Genomic DNA, 10,960 nt, shown 5'->3' with positions numbered 1-10,960 from the left:
AAAGTGCCGGGATTTGCCGGCGGAGCACAAATAAGTGGCCCCCTTTTTAAGGCGTCCGTAGGTGCTGAGTCCGTAAAACGCAGTTCCGGAGCCTAAATTAAAACGCGCTGGGAAACGTCAGCTCCGGCCGTAATAGTAATAGCGATAATAATAAAATGACAGAATGGGGAGCGATTTGCATGTTACTGAAGGAGAGGAATTGCTGGAGAGTAATAATAGAAAAGAAAACAAGTCGGAAGCCCGTTATATAATGCACGATGTAGATAACGAGAACGACGGGCTATTTTTATTTTGTTTACCGTATGCTGTGTAATAGGGACTCCTCCGGCAGCATCTCTCCCCTGCGAGCCTCCACTCCAGGCAGAATTAGCAAAAATTTTCAGGCATTCCTGTTATGCCCACACGAAGGGAGCTRGCTTGGTGAAACCTTGCTCCTTACAGATGTGTTTTGGGGGCAAATCAGGAATTGTGCAGGTAGGTGACCTTTGCTGGAGACCTTTTCCATTTCGTTTAGTAAAAGAAATTCGTATTTTGTAGCGCTAGTTGCGTTTAACCTTTAATGTCCAGGGTTATGTGTTTTACGCAGTCGTGGTTACTTTACGTGTCCGATGTAGTCGGGCATAGCGAGTTACTTTGCTTACATGCTGGGAAGTCAAGGACTTTTAATTTCAGTTTCGATTGAAACCTTCCATTAAAGTAAAATCCAGCCCTCACGTTAATCTCTTTCTTTTTGAGAGATGAAGACAGTTCGGCTTGATAGCAAGGAGCGAGGGTTGTGAATGAGGGAGAGAGAAACCGGGGACGGTCGAGGGAGAAAAAATACCGCACCGTAGTCGCTCCTGAGGCTCGGCGAGAGAACGGCGGGTTGCAGTTGCGCGATATCGCCCTGAATCTGTCCGTGCGAATAGCCCTCCGCTTCCCAGGCAGCGGGCTCTGGCTGCTGGACCACTTTAATAGTCTCATGGCTTTTTTTCTTTTCTTTTTTTTCTTTTTTTTTCCCCCCCAACGTGAGGCAGAGGTGGATGGATCCCCTCCGGCTCGCTCCCGCCTGGCTGCGCGCCGTGCCAGCGGCGGCGGCACAGGTTTCCAGGGCACCTACTCCAGCCCCCGTGGCTGGTGTAATTAGATGAGGCTGCCATGGTAACAGACGGTATTTCTCCTCGGTTCAGGTGTGTGCGTGCGTGTGCCCAGGGCGTGCGGGCGCTACCGCCCCTTGGCTTCGCCCCGCGCGGTGCCCGCCGGCCTTTCCCCGCTTCGGCCCCCGATACTCCGTGCGGCAGCGCCGGGCAGGCAGGCGGTGGGCTCGCCGCGTTAGCCGCATCTTCGCTTCCGCTGGGGTYGGTTATTCGCAGCGGAGCAGGGGCACGGCGGTACTTCTTCTAAAAATCCTCTTCGGTTGTAAAAGCTCGCATAAAAGTTTCTCCCCTTCGTGTTGGCTGGCTGTTTTAACCGTTCGCAGGCTGAAACGGTCCGTAAGTTCGTGACAGTTTCCATCCCTGTATTAGGATCTTAGGCCACGGACGTGTGATTCTCCGTTCACATACTGCACTTGACACATTCTGTCCGGCAAAATTAAGATCAGTGGTACCTCGAATCATCATCGTCGCTTACAGTGCATTTGTGAAGCATATTCATAGTTCTTAGCAAGGTCTAGGCCTTTACGCTTTAGGTGAAAAATGACTTTTCATTTTCACTTCATTAAAAAAAATTATACTATGTAATTATATATACTATATACTCTATATAAACTAGTAATACCATATATATAACCATATAAACTATATACTACTATATACCATTAAATTTTTTTTCTGAGTTTTTCACTAGCAAATAATTCATTTCTGATGTTGGGGGTGGGTTTTTTTTGCCCCCCCCTTTTTTTCCATTTGTGCTCATGAAAATGTTACAGTATAGAGCAGGAGACTTTCTGCCACAAAGCATGTAATGCATTGAGAAAAATATGCTAGCTAAGTAGCTTCAAACTGTATAGTGCTGTTAAAAATGCACTTAACTAAAGAATGTGTGTTTGTCTTCATTCTCAGTGTTTGGACACTGCTCTTTTGAACTGCTCTTTTACAAACGTAGATACAATTTTTTAAAGGCACCAAATTTGGCACTCTCTTCTAATGTGATAAATCTGGAGCGACTCCAGTGGACTGGGTTCTGAGCCACTTACATGGGTGTATATCTAGAATAACTCCATTTATTGGACTTGTTCCAGACATATAGTAGAGTAACAGAGCTCATAAAGTGATCTCCTGTGTATAACCATAATTTTTTGAATATCTTTTTAAGGCAAAAAGTACTATTGGCTTAAACAGGATTTTTGCCTGATTAAGGAGCTGCATTAACCACATGTAGAAGTAGTTAACACCTCTATTCCAGTCGCTAATCTTGCGTGCATCTACGCTAATACTGAACTTGGCCCAGAGGATTTCACATCTCGATGATGAGAGGTAGAGAAGCTCAGCATCCGCAGCTCCCAGGCGTTCGTAGCATCAGGCGGGAGCACCACGCTATCCAGAAATATCTGAGTAAAATAGGTATTTTAATAGCTCCRACATTAAAGCACAGGAGCTGGGGGAGGCAGTGAGAAGTCAGTGGTTCGCGTGCTGCGCTGCCAGGCGCAGCCCCCAGTCCCAGGTACAGTGTGACGAGCTCGCAGGTCTCTGCCCGCCTGCCAGGCGGAGGCCTTTCCCCTCAGAGGGGCGAGGGGACGGGGAGATCGCGGGCAGCTTCTTATGCTGGAGTGCAGCTTTTCAGTGCCTTGACTGACTTGCCCTTCTCGTTATGAAAGAATATCCTCTGCTCCATGCAGCCTTCGCTGTTTTGGGCCTCTGCACCAAGGAGATAGCTTGAAATAGAAGAGCCTGTTAGGGGCACTGGCTGAGGAAAGTGCAATACTCGCGCACTGAATGGCTCCTATAGAGTGAGTTTTTGCGTGCCTCATGTGGCTTATACATATTTTATTGTAAGACAAATTACCTGTGTGACTAAGAGCGTTAGAAAGTAATTATATTCAAAAAGGCCATATATACATAGTTAAAAGACTTCTTGAAAATAAGCAGTGTGAATATTCTCCCTTGCCCTTCTAGCTTGCTTTAATTTACTAAGAAAGATTGAAAAAAAAAGATATTATTTTAAAAGACATTTTATAAGAGGCCTGAAATTTCAACAATTTTTTTATGTAATAGATCCAGTGGCCTAGTTTCCTGTTAATTAAAAAAAAAAAAGACATTTAAATGCAATCACCTGAAAAGCAACTGATGATTTAAACACTAGAATTTGAGAATAGTTTTTCTAGTAGTATAGCTAGTAAAACAAAATAAAAGACCTGATTTTTCCCTTGCTGAAGTTCAGCAGCATGTCTCAGTACGTGGCAGTCAGGGTTATCGTTGCCGTTGTTCATACAACGTCCTGCTTCTGCTGGAGTGTGCTAATCGGAGGGGAAATGCAATAAAGAGGCATCACTGGCTTTCAAGGAAATGCATGTCAGAGTTGCATATATGGTCTTAAGTGTTTGCTGGTTGCAGCCCTACTGCAGTATATGGTATGGAAAGGAGCTCACTCAGCTGCACAGTCTTACAATGTAATAACCTTACCTGAGCATACAGGTACTGAACGATTAATTGTTTTGGACGATTGTACGGGCACTGTATGTACAGTTTACACAGTCCAGAGAACAGATTTAAATGTAGGTCTCCTTTGAGGCTACCGTAACCAGCTCTGCTTCAACAAATAAAAATACAATTAGCATGGGGAACAGGAGTACGACAGGCTTGGCACAGGTAAATATTTCAGATCAAAGAAATGACATGCTATATCACAGTGACTTTTTGTATAAGAAGTTAAATAGCCAAAGCTTTGCAAACTGAGAATATTGACCTTGTCATTTCATTTTGCTTTTATGGCAATCTTTAAGCAAGACAAATAAATGTACAGGTATTTGGACAAAGACAATGTATTTTTGGGTCTGATACTATATGCACAGCATGTTCAGTGACTCACATTTTTTACATTAAAAAAAATTGAAGATTCTTACCAAGTTTTGGCTTAGCTGATACATGGCTAATATTTTTGATGTAAGAAACTTTGCAGACTCCTAACTTCTGTAAAAACAGCAGAAACTGAAGTGACAACTAATTCCTTCTTGATCTCAGTGGATATGTTGAGACTATAATGCTTAATGATTTTTTTTTCTCAAGACTATGGTATGAGATGGTTGTAAAATCGGTGCAAATATGTGTACCTATATAGGTCTCTGTTAGCAAAGTTACTTCAGTACATGTCTCAGTGAGGGTATTGCTGAATGAGGGTTGATTAAAGAACCCATCTAGAGTTAAGTATGTGTGTAAATCCTTCCATAAATAGGAACAAGTAAGTATGTTCATAAACTGAAACTACAAAAATGCTTCTTAGTAAAAGAGAAATGGTCCCACTAAATCCCTTTATTGTCCCAAGAGTGATAAAAATATTTGGTGAGATTCCAAGTGAAAAAAACAAAATGTATTTTGTTTAATATGTGATGTCAGCAGAAATTTGATGCTGGCTCTTTGTGTTTTACTGAATAAAATACAGAAGTAGAAGAAAATCGCACTGATAGTGTTTTCCTTTGTATTTTTGGAGCATCTGCAGTAATATGCATTGACTCTAACTTAGCACTGTTAATTGAATGAATGGTGAAATCATGCACAAGTTAATGCCATGTTCCCAAAGCTGCTTGTTTTTCATCAACAGTAGTAGTTGCAGGGCAGTATGTTTTCTGGATGATGCCCCTCCTCAAATAAAATACATTCTGTTGACAGTGAAGAAAGTCATCTGAACTCGCTTATAATTCTTCACCTCATCAAGATCACATTTAAGAGAAAAGCACTTGATTTGAATAAATGGTCTATGTTCTCCACTGTGCGCGCTCTGTCTGCAGGATTAAATCCGTAGTTGATTTGTGCTTGAGTAATAGTTAAAGCAGTCTCTCTGTTTCCATTAGAGTATCTTAGCATGTTGTAAATTGGTTGACCCTTAACTGTTGTGGTTTTTTGGTTTTTTGTTTTTTTTTCCCCTTTGGTTTCCATCTCTTGAACTGCTGGATCACCAGTCACCAGTTTGAAGGCCAAACCAGATGGGCAAGCAATACAAGCTGTGAATTTATTCTTGATCCCTGTAGGACAGTGACCACCCCCATTTTTACCATCACCATACAGATATGCACTGTCAATAAGGTGAGAACATAATGCCTTTTATTTTCTCTAACAACTGTACATGGTCTGCTCGGGGTTCTAATCAACATGGATGCCTGATGATGTCTTTATAAGTATCTACCCATAAAATGTTTGTATTTCCCTTGCTTGGCAGTAGAGGTCCTTAAGAAACTCTAGTCAGAAAAATTGCATTAACTCTATCTAGTGACTCAGCTCTGTGACTTGGAGGACAGTGGGTTCCAGATGAGTGGGTTTATCTTCACCTCAGGTCAGATTACATTCAGTTATTAAAAGATGATGGTATGAATGAAAAAGTTCATAGTCTCTGATTTTTGTTGTAAAATGCCATATGTAAAATAATGTATTTTTTAATGAACATTGTTAGTGGTTCTTGTTGCTTGTAGCCTGTTCGACATTTCCAGTGTGCCGTTTTCCTCTTGTGGACTGCACTTTTTCTGTTATAAAGATGGTATCTTCAGGATAACTAATCACTAGTGACACGCTTGGATGCCTTTGATGCTAATTTGAGGAGCATTTTCAATTCTTCTGATTTTGCCTCATATTCAGTAACCAGACAGGACATAATAGTGCACATAATAGCAGACTCCTCTCCTCTTGATCCTATATAGTTGAGGAGAATGCCTTGAAGACACCAAGTCTAAAGACACCATGATTCTACTGCCAATAAAATAAAAGTTTATATTCCTTTTATTTCTTTAATCTGATTGTCRTTATGCCAGTCTGTTTTTTTGGACCTATATCATGATTTTTGAGTGCTTAGGGTTGGCAATATTGCTAATGCTTGAAAAGAACAGATAAAATTCATAAGAAGAAAAATTTCTGTGTCTTTAAAGAATAGAAAATTAAATATAGTGGTTAGTTGCAGAAATTCAAAAGATTATTATATTTTTTCCCTGTTTGCAGCCAGTAGTCTTAAATACTATAACGTTCTATTTATGAGAGGCTGATCAGAAACTCTCCATTGCAGAGTAACTTTTTAGTGTACGCAGCATGTCACAGAGAAGTATGCAGCACATAATTTACATTTTATTGTGGCTGCAGGGTAGGGTGCTGTGCTTTAAAGGGAAGTTGTCTAAGCAAGTAGTTACATGTAAAGACATGCCTCTTAGCTTTACAAATGAGCTACAATGGTGGGGGTGGATTGTAACCACTATATCTCTTTGGAGCAGCATTATTTTCTTGAGAGTGAAATGCCAGACAGAGTGCCCGTGTGCTGATGGGTTTTGTCTTTCAGTTTTGGAAGAAAACCGACTTGATAGCAGCTATTGACATGAGAGATCAAGTAGAAGGAAGCTTTTTGTCATGACATTAACATTTCCACAGGGCATTTCATTTTTTTCAGGGTAAGCTTAGGTTGTGTGAAATTGTTTGCATTTGCAGAAATGATTCCTACAGGAAAGGCTTCTCTCTTTTAACTAGAAGAAGTGATTATTTATTGGTCAAATCCAAGAATCTTATGAATACTCACATTGTATTACCCACAATATATTGCTAAGTCACCTTGACTATTTTAGCAACTGACATTTACTGCTATTGCATGAAAAAGAATATATTAAATGTTAAAAGAACATGTTGAATAAAAAAAGTTGCAGATGACTTTTAGCTGTAGGCATGATACTTGTATAGTACTATACTGCTTTTTTTCTATACCAGTGTAGCTTGAAGAATACCGTTGTTTTTGTGGATCTTGGATCAAATTTGGTTTGGATTCTTCTCTTATTCTTGGACGTACTGGTTTAGTCACCGCATTTAAGGTGGCTCTGTTGGCTTCATTAGGTAGCTCTTATTTTCTCCAAAGAAYGATCACAGTAAGACCCACTGTATAACAAAATAAGTAAAGCAAGTTGTTGAGATAGAGACTACCTGCTCATAAATGTTATCTTGGTCACTTGGTTTAACAGAGGGACGCCYAAAGTAGTAACATAGGAAACAAACGTGACTCGATGCAGTGCAGTGAGCAGCCACAAATAGGTTTCACAGATCAAGATCAAGCATTGCATGCTCAGACCCATCATCTTTTCCGGCTTTCACATTTGTTCGGGGTAAAGGTGGCAACAGCCTTGCTCCAGTTCATGCAGACCTGGGTTATTACCGCAGCGTCTGTTGGAGGGACAGTGCATCAGGGACTTTTGACCGAATGCACCCAAACCCAAATCCTGCAAGTGCTACTTTGAGGCTAACGCTGCTGCATGTGCATTTGTAGCTTTACTTGCGTGAGGAACCGCGTGGCGGCAGGGAGCACATCGCGGCTGTTTGTAAGCTTCAGGCATGTTTATCCTTCTGATGCGGGCAAGCAGCCTTGCAGGGCTTGCTAAGCGTTTTGCCTGAATAAGGACATTAGGATTAGTAAAAAGTAAAATCAAAATAATTAAACAGAGATGTAGTAGGGTTTTTTTTTTTCTTATTTTTCATCTTGACTTTGGTTCATTTTAGCCTGAGCTAAAAAACACAGAGTTATTGTTATTTGTTCAGAGCATGCAGTGCCTCCTTCCACGTAGGCAAATGACTCAATACTTTCTTTTAAGCAGTTGTGTTGAGAGGATTTTGCATGAGACACTGGACATTTTAACCACTAAAGAGTTCTTTTTAATCTTTTCCACTGTCAAGTCACTTGATATCTATTAATCATATTATAGCATCGAGTTGACTGTACAGCAGCAGCCCAATAGTAAGATTTCTGTTTTACTGAACTTTCCATAACTATATCTGTCTACTACCTAAAGTAGCGTGTTTTTACATAAGAAATATTTTATGGTTAATGCAGATTTCTGGCTACTGTTCTCTGTAAATTAATGATATTATATCCTTTCAAAATACATTGTGGTAAATGTAAAAACAGCAAATCTGTCTCTGTACTAGTGCATCCAGTGGCAATTATTTCATTGCCATGTTGATGTTCTTCTATCGTATTTTTTTTTATCTTTTCCCTCTTAAACTGTTTGTCAAGGCCTACAGTGCCTGTAGCACTAAAAGAAGGTAGATGATAGAGATTATGAATGTATTAAGGACACAAGGAAAAAAGGAGGTGTAAACTAGATATAATTGGATAGTAATTAGAAATCATATTTAATTTTTTGTTTGTTTTGTATGTGAGTGAGTTAATTAAAAGTAAGTGAAAAGCTGTGAGTGCAGACTAACATCTTAGGGGAGAGCAAAGACTCATTTCTCAACCCTATCTTGTCACCTCATAGTTGACCTTTCATGTTTTTGCTCTGTTATTCCTTCAGCAGATACTGCTAGTCTCATGTCAGATTGACTGAAAGTTTTGTGACATGATATAAAATATAAATGGAGTTGAGTGTAGTGATCTGCCTAGATAAGACTACTAGACTTACGGTCATAGTGAGACCTAAGTTAAGACCTGAGGTTTCAAACTCCTCCAGGTTCCAACTTCTGTTTCAAAGAGGGATTTCTGTAAGAGTAACGGGAGCATATGGGGAATGTATCCCATGATTTTAATGTACTAGCATCACCTTAATGTATTATCTTTTAAATGTTAATATTAGAGACTTTTTATGCACTGAGGGCCAAAAGCAATCAGCCTATGAGAAGTGACTTCTAGCTTTGTATGTGCTTTAGCATCTCTGTGTGCTGCCTGTGTTCCTCACTTCTGAGTGTGTGAGTTGGGCAGATGTGTGTCTGGTGGATGTTGCCATGCCTCAGCTCTAAGGGTATGTTTTTGGTTAATAGTCAGCCCAAGTGGCAGCATCTGAATTTGAGTGTGCTAGGTGAGAGGTTTGTTGGGGAGAGATGTTGTGGTGGAGGCAAATCTATGGGACTAGCTGAAAACCTGACTTAAAGTTTTATTGAATCACTCTTCAGTTTACGGAAAAATGCAAAACTGTGTGTTTCTCACTCCGATCAGAATGTGGTTGTGACAGTTACTGTGTTTTTGTTTTAGGTACCCACGCATGAAGGTCTTGTAGTTTTGTAAATTTATCTTTTCTGTAAGACTAACTACTTGAAAGAAAGATTTTAATAGAGGAAGATAGTTGCAAAAGACCAGGTTCAGTCCTCCTTTGCTGTTCTCAGATTTTTGTACCAATGAATATTTTCTCACTGGTGCTTGTTCCATGTCAGTGGCATACCTAGCAGCCCAGCAGGGAGTGCTTTTTTCAAATTAATATGATAGTAAATGGATTTCTCCTCTTCCTTAGCCCCTGAGCACATCACCTCTCTGGTCCTGTGCTGTGTTCCTAACTTTCCCCAGATGGTCTGATGGCAAGCAGATCCAGAATCATTTGAAAATTCATTGTGTGCAAGAGAGGGAAAAAAATTTAGTGGGTTATTACACTGTAAAAAATTGTAAGTTTATTCTCCATGTGCCACTAGTGGTTAAAAACCCATAGCACTAATCATATGTAATGCATTTTTATTTACAGATTAGTAGGCTTTACTCTGACATATGACTAAGAGGGAAGCCCCTCCCTTTAACAGTTGTATGTCATCTGCTTCAGAGAACTAATTACTTGGCAATTCCCATTTGATAATTCCCTCTTTATTTTCTGATGAGTTACTTAACAGTGATGAGCTTGTTGAGCAGAATACCGTGCTTAATCTGTGCTTCAGAAACTACAGTGTGGGCCTAGGGATATCATTGCTTTCTAAACACTGTTTAGCCTTGCCATAGGAACACTGAAACCACGCTAAGACATGTTAACAGTTCACAGTTAATGGTAAGCTTACTGTGAGTGATGCACAGTATTTGCCAAAAAATAAGAGAGGTTTAGATGACTGTTGCACTTGCATTTTAAAATTGTATCTTGAATAAAATAGTCTGCAAACAGGATATTAAATATACTGTCCTTCCCAAAATCGAAACAAAGGCTAGCACAGTTTAGACATTTGGAAACAGAAGTTTGTGTCAGAGGTATCTTCAGCATATCATTTCTACCCTGCCACAGAAATAATGTATTTTAAAGGAAATTTTATTCTTCTTCTTTTTTTTTTTTTTTTTTTTTTTTTCCATTTTGTAATACCTATTTTACAATTCAGTTGATACTGGCAATTGTTGTGTAGTTTTAATATGTGATACTTAAATAAAATATCCCTTTGTTTTGTCTGCTATTACCTGTCTTTCTTTACTCTTCTCTAATATTTTTTATCTTTTATTTATATTTTTTTTACATAATTCTACTCCTGTGGCCACAGCAACCCCACTTCTTGGCTGTGGACTGCATTACAAGCCCTGTTGCTATCGCCAGCATTGCTCTGTTCCTAGAGGGTACCCGAGTTCAGTGGTGCTTAGCCACAGCCCTGGGCTAAGGCGTTTATGGGGAGAAATGACATGAGTCTGCTCCAGTCTGCTCGTTATAGTCCCAGTAAGTTCAAAGCGAGTCTCGTGCAGGCCAAGGGTTGGATGGGCCCCTTCCTGCTCACCGTTCTCTGAAATTCCCCACTGTAAAGTCAAGTTATTGAATTTGATTAAAATTTTATCGTTGACATCTAGTAGGTAAAGGTTTGTGAATCAATTACAGTCGCTTTGACTAACTAGTTAGCAGCGGCATCCCACAGATACTAATAGCTAAAGAATCCCATCTTAGCTGATCAGGTGCTATAAGCTGAGGATTGGACTGCTTTTTATTTTTGTGAAATAGGAAGTGTAGTATTTTGTGTATGAGCTTACATGATATTGCATCATTAGCCTTGATGATTTATTAGATATTCATAATCGTATCTCTTGGCCAGTCAGTGTAAGCTCAGACACAGGCTTATTTTATCAATGAGAAAGTGCATTAGTA

At 39.9% G+C, this 10,960-nt stretch overlaps 1 protein-coding gene across 5 annotated transcripts in view; it reads left to right on the top strand.

Annotated features, from left to right (window-relative positions):
* ATXN1 (ataxin 1) overlaps nucleotides 1–10,960 on the top strand; it is a 310,686-nt gene that overhangs the window by 94,984 nt on the left and 204,742 nt on the right. The window contains exons 1-2 of one of the 5 annotated variants that reach the window (XM_085310064.1): nucleotides 460–474; nucleotides 5,096–5,219. The exons of 2 other annotated variants lie outside the window; for them this stretch is intronic. The gene's annotated coding sequence lies outside the window, so the exon portion shown is untranslated. Of the gene's footprint in view, nucleotides 1–179; nucleotides 475–5,095; nucleotides 5,220–10,960 lie in introns of those variants that run through there. 2 more of the 5 variants (XM_085310062.1, XM_085310067.1) reach the window with 2 other exon arrangements.

The sequence above is a fragment of the Rhea americana genome, unplaced genomic scaffold, assembly GCF_003343005.1.
Source record: "Rhea americana isolate MKP2758 unplaced genomic scaffold, rheAme1 scaffold_31, whole genome shotgun sequence".
Classification (NCBI taxonomy): Eukaryota; Metazoa; Chordata; class Aves; order Rheiformes; family Rheidae; genus Rhea; species Rhea americana.
Note: the sequence above shows the minus strand (reverse complement) of the source record. Positions and strands in the feature narration are given on the sequence as shown.